Source organism: Argiope bruennichi, chromosome 3 (assembly GCF_947563725.1).
Source record: "Argiope bruennichi chromosome 3, qqArgBrue1.1, whole genome shotgun sequence".
Taxonomy (NCBI): Eukaryota; Metazoa; Arthropoda; class Arachnida; order Araneae; family Araneidae; genus Argiope; species Argiope bruennichi.
Genome location: NC_079153.1, coordinates 115533418 through 115547580, shown reverse-complemented (window position 1 = coordinate 115547580; position 14163 = coordinate 115533418). Strand labels below are relative to the sequence as shown.

General features: G+C 31.0%; 1 long non-coding RNA gene across 1 annotated transcript; it reads right to left on the bottom strand.

Annotated features, from left to right (window-relative positions):
• Positions 1 to 8126: 8126 nt before the first annotated feature.
• On the bottom strand, positions 8127 to 13760 carry LOC129963652 (uncharacterized). Its single transcript, XR_008784004.1, has 6 exons — positions 12526 to 13760; positions 12245 to 12396; positions 11785 to 11936; positions 11479 to 11631; positions 11153 to 11305; positions 8127 to 10595 (listed from the first exon to the last, which is right to left on the bottom strand). It is a non-coding gene; the product is annotated as an uncharacterized LOC129963652 (long non-coding RNA).
• Positions 13761 to 14163: the final 403 nt, after the last annotated feature.

Below are 14163 nucleotides of genomic sequence, written 5' to 3'. Positions count from 1 at the left end.
GAACTTGACTCTTAAAATTCCGATTAAATATAGAAATATATTAAATTTATAATATTGTTTTGAAATATATGATTTGGAATGATTCATAGTAACTCTATGAATAATTTAGAAATATAGATAAAATTTATTTAAAAAAAAAGAAAAATTGTAAATTATTTGTCGATCTAGAGATTCGAACAGAAGACAAACAAAACACAATGACACACCCAGCCGATCTAGCCACCATGACTCGTACTTCAAGAGTTTCTGAAGGATCGAAGATTCTCATTACGACTCGGCAATAAGTTTTAAGTATTGTGTAAATCTGGTTTTAAAAGCACAATGCTAAGAATATTAATAGATTCTGCGCATAAGTGGGAACGTGACTCTTAAAATTCCGATAAAATATAGAAATATTTTAAATTTATAATATTGTTTTGATATATGATTTGGAATGATTCATAGTAACTCTATGAATAATGGAAAAATATAGATAAAATTTATTTGAAAAAAAGAAAAATTATAAACTTATTTGTCGATCTCGAGATTCGAACAGAAGACCAGCAAAATACAACGACATAACCTGCCGATCTAGCCACCAAGACTCGTACGTCGAGAGCTACTGATGGGTCAAAGATTCTCATTACGACTCGGCAAAAAGTTTTAAGTATTGTGTAAATCTGGTTTTAAAAGCACAATGCTAAGAATATTAATAGATTCTCGCCTGTGCGGGAACTTGACTCTTAAAATTCCGATAAAATATAGAAATATTTTAAATTTATAATATTGTTTTGTAATATATGATTTGGAATGATTCATAGTAACTCTATGAATAATTGAGAAATATAGATTAAATTTATTTAAAAAAAAGAAAAATTATAAATTATTTTTCGATTTCGAGTTTCGAACAGAAGACCAGCAAAATAAAATGGCACACCCTGCCGTTCTAGCCACCAAGACTCGTACCTCGAGAGCTTCTGAAGGGTCAAAGATTCTCATTACGACTCGGCAATAAGATTTAAGTATTGTGTAAATCTGGTTTTAAAAGCACAATGCGAAGAATATTAATAGATTCTGCGCATGTGCGCGAACTTGACTCTTAAAATTCCGATAAAATATAGAAATATTTTAAATTTAAAATATATTTTTAAAATATATGATTTGGAATGATTCATAGTAACTCTATGAATAATGGAGAAATATAGATAAAATTTATTTGAAAAAAAGAAAAATGATAAAATTATTTTTCGATCTCGAGTTTCGAACAGAAGACCAGCAAAATACAATGACACACCCTGCCGATCTAGCCACCAAGACTCGTACCACGAGAGCTTCTGAAGGGTCAAAGATTCTCATTACGACTCGGCAATAAGTTTTAGGTATTGTGTAAATCTGGTTTTAAAAGCACAATGCTAAGAATATTAATAGATTCTGCGCATGTGCGCGAACTTGACTCTTAAAATTCCGATTAAATATAGAAATATATTAAATTTATAATATTGTTTTGAAATATATGATTTGGAATGATTCATAGTAACTCTATGAATAATTTAGAAATATAGATAAAATTTATTTAAAAAAAAAGAAAAATTGTAAATTATTTGTCGATCTAGAGATTCGAACAGAAGACAAACAAAACACAATGACACACCCAGCCGATCTAGCCACCAAGACTCGTAACTCGAGAGCATCTTAAGGATCAAAGATTCTCATTACGACTCGGCAATAAGTTTTAAGTATTGTGTAAATATGGTTTTAAAAGCACAATGCTAAGAATAGTAATAGATTCGGCGCATGTGCGCGAACTTGACTCTTAAAATTCCGATAAAATATAGAAATATTTTGAATTTAAAATATGGTTTTGAAATATATGTTTTCGAATGATTCATGGTAACTCTATGAATAATAGAGAAATATAGATAAAATTTATTTAACAAAAAGAAAAATAATAAATTATTTTTTGATCTCGAGATTCGAACAGAAGACCAGCAAAATACAATGACACACCGTGCCGATATAGCCACCTAGACTCGTACGTCGAGAGCTTCTGAAGGGTGAAAGATTCTCATTACGAATCGGCAATAAGTTTTAAGTATTGTGTAAATCTGGTTTTAAAAGCACAATGCTAAGAATATTAATAGATTCTGCGCATGTGTGGGAACTTGACTCTTAAAATTCCGATAAAATATAGAAATATTTTAAATTTATAATATTGTTTTGAAATATATGATTTGGAATGATTCATAGTAACTCTATGAATAATGGAGAAATATAGATAAAATTTATTTGAAAAAAAGAAAAATTATAAACTTATTTGTCGATCTCGAGATTCGAACAGAAGACCAGCAAAATACAATGACACACCCTGCCGATCTAGAGACCAAGACTCGTACCTCGAGAGCTTCTGAAGGGTCAAAGATTCTCATTACGACTCGTCAATAAGTTTTAAGTATTGTGTAAATCTGGTTTTAAAAGCACAATGCTAAGAATATTAATAGATTCTGTGCCTGTGCGGGAACTTGACTCTTAAAATTCCGATAAAATATAGAAATATTTTAAATTTAAAATATGATTTTGAAATATATGATTTGGAATGATTCATAATAACTCTATGAATAATGGAGAAATATAGATAAAATTTATTTTAAAAAAAGAAAATTATAAAATTATTTGTCGATCTCGAGATTCGAACAGAAGACCAGCAAAACACAATGACACACCCTGCCCATCTAGAGACCAAGACTCGTACCTCGAGAGCTTCTGAAGGGTCAAAGATTCTCATTACGACTCGGCAATAAGTTTTAAGTATTGTGTAAATCTGGTTTTAAAAGCACATTGCTAATAATATTAATAGATTCTGCGCCTGTGCGGGAACTTGACTCTTAAAATTCCGATAAAATATAGAAATATTTTAAATTTATAATATTGTTTTGAAATATAGGATTTGGAATGATTAATAGTAACTCTATGAATAATGGAGAAATATAGATAAAATTTATTTAACAAAAAGAAAAATTATAAATTATTTTTCGATCTCGAGTTTCGAACAGAAGACCAGCAAAATACAATGACACAGCCTGCCGATCTAGCCACCAAGACTCGTACCTCGAGAGCTTCTGAAGGGTCAAAGATTCTCATTACGACTCGGCAATAAGTTTTAAGTATTGTGTAAATCTGGTTTTAAAAGCACAATGCTAAGAATATTAATAGATTCTGCGCATGTGCGGGAACTTGGCTCTTAAAATACTGTAATAATATTGTAAGGTATTTTCTGCTATTAAGAATACTAATTTTAAAAAAGAAAACTTCCATGCTTCATTTCTCCCTAAGAATATAATTCAGTACCAAAGCAGGTTAGTAACTCTAGGACATACACTTATTTTCACTTCATTTTCTAGATAAAAGCAAAGCAATTTTGTCTGTCTGTCCCTCTAACTCCCAAAACGGCGCAGAGGCATATGCGCATTTTTTTAAATCTCCCCTCCAATGCTCCGTAGCATGATTGAAAAAGGAGGAAGAGAGAGCTCATTAATTCATTCATTATATAAAATAATTCATTAATAAACCGTAATGCGAGCCATTGTCTGTTGTTAACAGAAAAAGTATCGTAAACGCCTGAATTATTTATATTTTCTATCGGTAGATGGCAGCATGTTATCATTTTTTTTTTATCTTTATGTAATTAAAATGAGAATTCGCATTCACGTAGGTATGGCCGTGTGGTTACTTCGCGATTCAACTTTCAACTGAACAACACTTCGACCACTGGCGCAGTCCTACGTTTTTATATTCTTAAATTCTAGGGGATTGTTTCTAATACAAATAATATTTTCTTTTTCTAAGCTTTCGCTTTTTTTGTCATTTAATTTTTAAATAATCGAAAGGGCACCTAAACGGACTCAGGTTCGATACTAGCCTGTTATCAACAACGAAGTAGACGGAAGTAGAATTAAACGGTCATTTTTAGCTCAAAACTTTTGATTTATTCGGAAGCAAAATTAATTTTGAAGATAAAAGCTCCAACATATAAAGAATATATTCCTTTGGTTCTTATTAATCATTTAGCTTTAAAGAGTTAGTTCACTTCTTTAGCTTCTATGTCCGTAACGGTTTGCTATATTTTTGTGCTTACAGTTAAACAAATGTCAAACACAATTTTAATCATTTCTCTTGGATTCGCAAATTCGCAGTCTATATTAAATAATTCCTTCATTAAAACGGCGCAACTATTTGCGAATACCGCCACCAGATGGCAGAATGTGCCAATGAATTTATCGATGGTAAAATGATTCAAATACTCTTTTTTAGCCTCTCGTTGCTGTCGCAGGCGTAGTCCAGTGGTTACTTCGTAGCAATTCTGGGTAAATGGTCTCGGAATGCTTTGACCATGGGCGCTGTCCTGCGTTTTTTGTTTTTTTTGTTTTTGTTTTTTTTAACAAAAGATGAAATCATTTTTCTTGTACGATTATTCGAGAGAGATTTAAAAAAATGATGCAAATTGGCATTTTAAATCTCCAAACTAAGACAATGGACTGTCACCAAGAAAGGTATCGATCTGAATTTTACTCTGATCGTCCGGTAGCAAGTTCAATGCTAGGGTGTCCGTTAGTTAGAAAGATTTTATAATATGCCTCTCTTAATACAGCTCATGAAATGCAACATTGGTGATATTCATATATCACCAATTATGCTTACTTCAAATGCAAATATTCAACTATAAGATCAAACATATCATGATCGATCTGTAGAATTTTAATTTGTGAATTCCCATAAAATGTTATCGCTTTTTAGCATTTTCCTGCCTTTTTATTAAAGTTATACAATTTATATATTTTTATTATTCTATTATTTATTTATTACTTATAATTTTTTATTTATTTACTTTAAATTTATACAAATTTATATCATTGCTAATTTTCTACTATATATTCTAAAGAGACAGTCTTTGGTTACTTAACATGAAGGCCATTTTCACGAGCAGCAAAAATATGTTTTCTTTCTATGGAGTTAAATTAAGGAAATGCAAGTATATTCCACATATAAATATGAACAATATGATTAATTGGTTGTAATTCAACAGTAATCATTTTTAATAACCCATTAACTATATTATGACCTAACATATACATACTGCCAATCTGTGAAACCGATCACTTTATTTTTATATTTCGAATATATGAAAACGATAATTTTTATATTTAGTAAGCTCCTTAACGTGTTGCAACTGCCTTTGCAAAATTATTTCATTTTCTGTTTATTTCAATATTCAATTTTTGAATTATTTTTCTGCAGCATAATTTAGTTTTCATTCATTTTAACATTAAGGATAATTTTACGCAAATCAGGACATAACTATCTTAGGATATTTTAAATTACTTTCAAAGTTTTTAAAAGAAAACACGAGAAATTCAAGATATTGAGCAAATTTTTTTAGAGTAAACGAGGCTTACAAAATGCACCGAAAAATATGTATAAAATATGTATAAACTACACTGTATAAAATTTCCTTTTCAATTAACTTTAATTAACTCGCAGACACAAGAATGGACGCATTTACTTTTATTCAACCATTTCATGATAAAAATTTCTTCCGTTTTTTATTAAACCCTGCATTTCTTACTTCCTATATTTTAAGAAATGGCTTAAAAGAAAATGATTAAAACAGAAATTAGAAGAAAATTGAAATACTACATTTTTTAAACTGAAATTAAAGTAAGTATTATCAATAAATTTTTTTAATGAATTTATCAGCCTTAAAATATATTTTAACTCCATATGTTTTCATATGTCGGTAAAGTATGAAAATAGCCTTTAAAAACGTGAGAAAAATTCTACAATAATGCAATTTAAGTTGTAATCAATTTATAGGGATCCATTGAAAAATTTAGCAAATATATTGCAAAATTAATATTTTACAACATATTTTTTGCTTTACTTAATACATGGTTACTTTTTTCTTTCAAATTTTGACTATCATCGAATTTATTGAATTTTATAATATGACAATAACACCATCACCCTCATTTTTCTGTCAGCATTCTTCTTGTAGAACGAAGTCGATATCATTTCAGCCATCATTAGCTATAATCAACAAGCACATTAATTGGAAAGAAATTAAAATTATATGGAAAATAAGCTATTTGATATCCTATATGGGATATATATATTGATGCACAGGATATATATTGATATCCTGGTTAGCATTCTCTGAAGGAATGATAAGATGAGAGTTTTCTCACATGTTATTGCTTGTCTTTTCGATTTCAGTATCTAAACGATAGTATAGAATATAACAGAATTTTGTAATTAAGTTTCATTTTAATGTATCACTATAAGCTTAACTGATAAATTGTTAATGTTCCCTAACATATCATATCTATGTTCAAGGTATCCTCCCGTTGGTGTGGTGTGACAGTTTGGAGAGGGGTGTTACTCAGGTGTCGTCATCGAGGTATACCTGGTGTATACGAGGTATACCTGGTGAGTAAAATACCTGGTGTTGCTTTAAAAACGGGACGTTAATGTAACTAAACTAAACTAAAAACTCTGTTCAAGATAACTTCCACAAGAAATATCCTGGACAACATTCCCTGAAGGAATGAGAAGATGAAAGCTTTCCCACATGTTATTGCTTGTCCTTTCGATTTCAATATATAAACGATCGTGTAAAAGATAACAGAATTTTGTTATAAGACTTCATTTCAATTTATCAATATAAGCTTAACTGAAAAGAAAGTTTTGTTTGAAAATTAAAAGAAGACCTTTTTAAATATTTCTTTGCAAACCTGTATTCGAGAATTTAAAGGAAAGACATGACATGATTTCAGGTTTTTCTTTTTTTTATTGCGTAGCAGCGACCCCGTATGTTTTCAGACCTATTAAAAGGAATATTGAATGCGCCACTACTAAATAATCATAAAAGTAAATTTTAAAAATTTGTATTACAAAACACAGAAATTCTTACAAAAGAGTTTTTCATGATAAAATTCTGAAATTTTGTACATGACCTTATTAGAGTATGGGGCACGTTTTACTCATTGGGAATTTTTTTGTACGGGGTCCGTATAAAAACTTAAATTTTGTATTTTTTAAAGTTTAATCCCCTGAAAATTTTAATCGATTTCATAACATTTTGCACCTTTTTTTACGCAACTTTGTAATTTACAGTATATGTTTGTGATCAATATTTAAGGAATAAAAGCCTCGGTCAAGGTTTTTGAGACACCCTGTATAATAAAACCCATTAAAATGAGGTTAAACCCCACAACATCATAGTGCTATTAAAAACATAACTGTCTGGTTCATCTGTCTTCTTATTTTTGCTTTACTGAAGCTTTCCTATATATTTCTCTGTGTAAACTACATAAATATTAAACAGAATCCTTGTTCCTTCACTTTCAGCAATGGAAGAAACTAATGCAATTAATTTGATGAAATAATGGAAACAGTAACAATTTCAATGCAAAAATCAAATTTCATGCAAAATTATTTTAAATTGTTAACATTCAGAAAAAAAATTACTAACAACTAAATTAAAGATAATTTTTTTTACATTATATAACTGTTCAAAATGTTTTGTGCATTAATATCTACGTAAATTAAGATGATAAAGTATCGAAACTTTACTTAGTTTTTAATTAGCTAACATTTTAATTATAATATCAAATTATTTAAAAGTGCACTTTACTACCTTTGAAAATACATAGAAGCCATGTTTTCTAAGTCAAACATTTACGTTGTATAGCATTAATATATATACTCAGGCACACATATTCATCTTTATTATGAGAAATAGAAATAGAATTGGTAACATTAAAAAGGTGAATTTTTTAGATCTTAAAATGTTATAAAACAGAGTTTCATGCAGTGACATTTTCGGAAATTCGGAGAGAAGGTGACATAAATTCCGCTTAATTTTTAAATAATTAAAATTCTAATTGAAATATAAAACAAATAGCTACGAAGTGCACATCCCCGTTCCCCAAAGTATATATGTAAGACGGCGTCTAGGGGTAAAGTGGATTTTATTTGAAAAAAGGGAATCATAATATCAGAAATAGGCAAACAATTATTTTATTAAGACTACATATACTTAAACAAACATTTCAATATTTACAGAAATGGTATAAGATTTAATTAGGATCAGGGTTCACTTGAGATGGAGACGCCAAAACATGGCTAAGCCTAAAAAAAGGCTACGTAAAGGGGCTACATAAACCACGTCCGACTTCACTCGAACATCGCCACCGAAGAAAAAGGACTCGAATGTTTCTTTCTTTGGGTGCTTACCAGGAGCTCTGATGTCACACGACATGATGTCACACGACACGACATCTCTTACAATCGAACCCAACTAAATATTTCAATTAATCACGATCCCCGAAACAAGTTTACAGCCAGTATCACTTCTTACAAGTTCGGCCATCCTGGGATCACTGACCTCAATGATTTGACATGCATTAAATAATTGGCCTATAACGACACTAAATAAATGCACAATTGAAAGCAGAAATTTCCGAAATGAGTTAAATATAAGGAATAACAATACAATACGTGGAGCAGCTCACGTATACTGCCTATTGGCCCCATTTTTGTTTCGCCAAGAAATCGCCAATAATGCGTATTTAGTGTGTAGTTAGTGTCTTGACCGGCTTGTCAGGCTATGGTAGACTTAATCCTAGTATTTACAAAATACACGAGAATTTATTAACTCAGGAGTTGGCGTAGCCCCCACTGAACTCATACCCTTCATTTCTTTAAATATTTTAGAAAAAGATTCGAATAAAGTGATTTAAAAAACAAGAGATTTTTTAATTCAGGGGATGGCACTGCCCCCTTCATTTTTTAAAGATATTTTCCAAATGAAAGAATTTATTTTTATAATTAATATTAAATAAGGTGATGAAGACGAATTATTTTTTGCTCCGATTTTTTTAAATAGTTTCTCAATTTTATGCAGAATGTGTTCTGATGACTACGTATACCACTAAAGTTCGGTGTGAAACATGAAAACAGTCATATTTTTTTCTTTTTGAAAGCATATTTTATAAAAGTTAATAGCTGTATAGGTGAGTTGCTCCTTAGAAAATCATATAAAAATACAGTTTAATTAATAATTTTTTGTCATTTTATTATTATATATATTTTTTTCGTTTTTTTCATAACTATGGTTTTGCAAATTAACCTCCCTTGTAGAATAGCCCTTATTAACCTCCCTTATAGAATAGCCCTTATTTATAAGACTTTAATGGAATATTCTTCCCAAGGAATGTCTGTAATTTCTAAGAATTTATTAAAAACATGGACTGTTTTGTTACTGCAAGATCTATTAAAAAAGAACATTGCCAAATAAAGTTGGAAATCACCTTGACGATTATATAATGGCAAGAACTTTTCGACAATATTCCGCATGATTTGTGTGGACAACAGGAACTCCATTAACGAAATCTTCCGGCTGAACAAAATGCAATATGTGGCTAACTTTCAAGTGCTTGTAACCTTCCTTACCTAAATTATCATATGCCTTCCAGTAACCAATATAAATAACCGTACTCGATTCAACCCACTGTTTTATGCAAGTAGGGATTGCAATACCGGTATATCGGGATACCGAATACCGGTATTTTGTGCCATTTGTACAATTTTGTAATACCGGTATTCACAAGTTTAAATACCGTTTTTTCGGTATTTACTAGAAATTTTTTTAAATTGTCTCCACTATATGTTCAAGGATCGCCAACATAGCGAAATAGTATACGTTTTTGTTTTCATGTCTCCTTAACGTGCGAAATTAATTAGACTTTGAATACAAAGTACCACCAAGAGAAGTGTCCGCAATCATCCAAGGAGGCGGGTCAAAACTATCCTATTACAGCTCCTTGTACTGCACATCCGCAGGATTCGTAGTCTGATATTCATATCTGTGAAAACAAGGTTGTAATTGTGAAGAAAGTGCATACAATTTCGATATTTTTTAAATTGGTGAGTTTGTTATTCACATTGTATTTGCATATCATACTTTACGGTTCAAAATATTTTTCAGATTTATTATATATATATTTATACTCATAAATAATAAGCCATAATAATGAATAAGAATAACTCTAAATAAAATAAAAAAATCAATTATAAAAAAGATATAAAAAAATACCAAATACCAAAATTGAACTTTTGGTCCGATATTGCAATCCCTATATGCAAGCAGCCAACATTTCAGCTGTTTTATCGTGGACAACAACAAGAAACGTACGACCAGATCTCCTCTGAAAACCACCAAAAACCCACTGACCCTCAACTCTATGACCTCTATTATACTTTCGCTTACCGAATTCATATTCGTCCACTTCCACAATTTTTCCCACACCCCCAATCTTTACTCAATTTTCTTCCATAAACTATAATATACGTTTGTTACCGAAAAAGTATACAAGCTCTCACAAGAAGAAAAATTCAAATCAAAAGATATCCTGCTATGCTGGTATCCTGGGTAATTAACTATATTATATATATTTTACAATAAAATGCATAAAAATACATTATAGAACACAGCCACTTTCTTCATGAAAATATTCCATATTTCTTATAACTTCTTCTTCTCTGAAGTGCAGTTCACGGACCTGGAAAAGCGTAGAAGATAAATTAGAATGAACTAACGATGAAAATATATATATAATTATTTTTAGGATGTAGATAAAAGTTCACAAATTAAAATCACTGCATTATCATTTTTTTCTTTAATGTGTGTTTTAAAAATGAATGAATTTCATTTATGATGTTTGTACATATATTTACTTTTTGGTTATAAAGTTGGTTTAATAACTGCAATTAAAAAATTTCAATGTTAAAACTACAAAATTAACTTGTAACAAGAAAAAATATTAAACATAATTAAAATTATACTTTAAGTATGCATTATGTTGTTCCTAAACATTTTTGTAAATAGTTAAGTGCCGATATATAACCAATCTTTTAATTTATTAATAAATTTAAAACACATTCTAAAATTTTAAGCTAAACAAAGAAAAAATAAGAGAAACAATTCAAACTGCTACTAATTAAATTATTCACTGTTGAAAGCTGATAACAGACTGCATTTATACATTCAAATATCAATTCAAATTGAAAATTGTATAAATATTATCTTTTAAGAAAATTATTGAATAGCTGTACTTACTTTTGAGCCTTTATTTGACTTGGAAATCCTACGAAGGAGCCTGTGAGTTCATTGTGCTTTTGATTTTTCAACTTCCAGAAATTTAAAGATAGACACTTTTGGACCATTATCATAATTTCCTTTGCAGCTAAAGACTTGAACAGTGGAAGGGCACTATATTATTAAAAAGTATATTTTTTCAATAAAAAAAATGCGGTTTCTGTCTAATACATAATTTACTGAAAAAAATACAGAAGATGTTAAGATGAAAATACAGACAATAAATTCAAATTGAAAATTCTAAGAATATTACATTTTAAAGAAAATTATTGAATAGCTGTACTTACTATTGAGCCTTTGATTGACTTGAAATCCTACGAAGGAGCCTGTGAGTTCATTGTGCTTTTTTATTTTTCATCTTCAGGAAATGTAAAGATAGACACTTTTGGACTATTATTATAATTTCCTTTGCAGCTGAAGACTTGAACAGTGGAATAACACTATATTATTAAAACAAGTATATTTTTACGAAAAAAACAAATGCGATTTCTGTCTAATACACAATTTACTGAAAGAAATACAGACGATAGATTCAAATTAAAAATCCTAAGAATATTATCTTTTAAAGAAAATTATTGAATAGCTGTACTTACTATTGAGCCCTTGATTGACTTGAAATCCCATGAATGAGTCTGTGAGTTCATTCTATTTTTGATTTTTCATCTCCAGGAAATTTTAAGATAAACACTTTTGGACCATTATCATAATTTCCTTTGCAGTTGAAGATTTGAACAGCGGAAAGGCACTATATTATTAAAAAAAATATATCTTTACGAAAAAACAAATGTGATTTCTGTCTAATACATAATTTACTGAAAGAAATACAGAAGATGTTAAGATGTAATACACACAGACGATAAATTCAAATTGAAAATTCTAAGAATATTATCTTTTCAATAAAATTATTAATAAATTCAGACGATAAATTCAAATTGAAAATTCTAAGAATATTATCTTTTTAATAAAATTATTAATAAATTCAGACGATAAATTCAAATTGAAAATTCTAAGAATATTATCTCTTCAAGAAAATTATTGAATAGCTGTACATACTCTTGAGCCTTTGCTTGACTTGAAATCCTACAAAGGAGCCTGTGAGTTCATTGTGCTTTTGATTTTTCATCTTCAGGAAATGTAAAGATAGACACTTTTGGACCATTATCATAATTTTCTTTGCAGCTGAAGACTTGAACAGTGGAAAGGCACTATATTATTAAAAAAAACGTATATTTTTAGGAAAAAACAAATGCGATATCTGTCTAATACATAGTTTACTGAAATAAATACATAGAAAGGGAAAGCTATCACAAACGGGTTTAAGGCAATCTACGCACCTGCTAGGTCGCAGTCAGCCATTATTTGCCAAACTTCTTTCTATGACTCATCCACTAGCATTTCAGCCAGAGCTGAGGCTTTATATTTTAGGATGTGTTGATCAGCTCCTGGAAGCAATTCCAAAGGCCAACTTCTGGTAGCAACTCTGACAAAATACCTGGCAGCAACTCCAGGATCTCCAAAAATAGGCCCTGGCCAATTGCCCGATATCCTCGAAACCTTAAATCCATGCCCTTTATTCTGGAACACATACTGAAATTTTTCAACAACATCCTTAATTGCTACATTAACATATACCATATTTATTAGTAAAAATAGAAAAGTAAATATTCAAAAACGAATAAAACAGAAAAATACCACGTGGGAAATGATAGGAGCTAAAAGCAAGGCGGCTGATCCAACTGGAGGGCACGAACAATATGAACCAACAAAAACTAGACAAATTTAAAATTAGAAGTTAAGAGTTTAGGTTACCATAAAGTAAAGTAGGGATGCCGAATACGGCAGCCAAAAATTACAGTTTATCACGAATTTTTCTGAGGCCAAACCAATTATTAGATCGATGAGCACTTACTCTACTGGAACAACGACGAAAGTTGCGGGCATATCAATTCAAAACCATTAATCTTTCATTTAATCGATGGGCGCTTACTCTATTGGAACAACTGCAAGAGTAGCGGACAAGCCAATTCATCAACCCTCAATCTCTCAGTACATCGATTGATGCTTCTTTATTGGAACAACGGCGAGAGTAGTGGACATGCCAATTTATCTACCATCAATCTCTTATTAGATGGACGGGCGCTTACTCTATTGGAACAACGACGAGAGTAGCGAACATGCGAACTCAAAAAATCATCAATCTCTCTTTAGATCGATGAACGCTTACTATATTGGAACAACGGCGAAAGTAGCGGACATGCCAGTTCAACAACCATCAATCTCTTATTAGATCGACGGGCGCTTACTCTATTGGAACAACGACGAGAGTAGCGGACATGCAAATTCACCAACCATCAATCTCTTATTGGATCGACGGGCGCTTACTCTATTGGAACAACGACGAGAGTAGCGGACATGCAAATTCACCAACCATCAATCTCTCATTAGATCGACGGACGCTTACTCTATTGGAACAACGACGAGAGTAGCGGGCATGCAAATTCACCAACCATCAATCTCTTATTAGATTGATGGGCGCTTACTCTATTGGAACAACGACGAGAGTAGTGGACATGCGAACTCAAAAAATCTTCAATCTCTCTAGATCGATGAACGCTGACTCTTTTGGAACAACGGCGAGAGTAGCTGACATGCCAGTTCAACAATCATCAATCTCTCATTAGATCGATGGGCGCTTACTCTATTGGAACAACGACGAGAGTAGCGGACATGCAAATTCACCAACCATCAATCTCTTATTAGATCGACGGGCGCTTACTCTATTGGAACAACGACGAGAGTAGCGGACATGCAAATTCACCAACCATCAATCTCTTATTGGATCGACGGGCGCTTACTCTATTGGAACAACGACGAGAGTAGCGGACATGCAAATTCACCAACCATCAATCTCTCATTAGATCGACGGGCGCTTACTCTATTGGAACAACGACGAGAGTAGCGGACATGCAAAT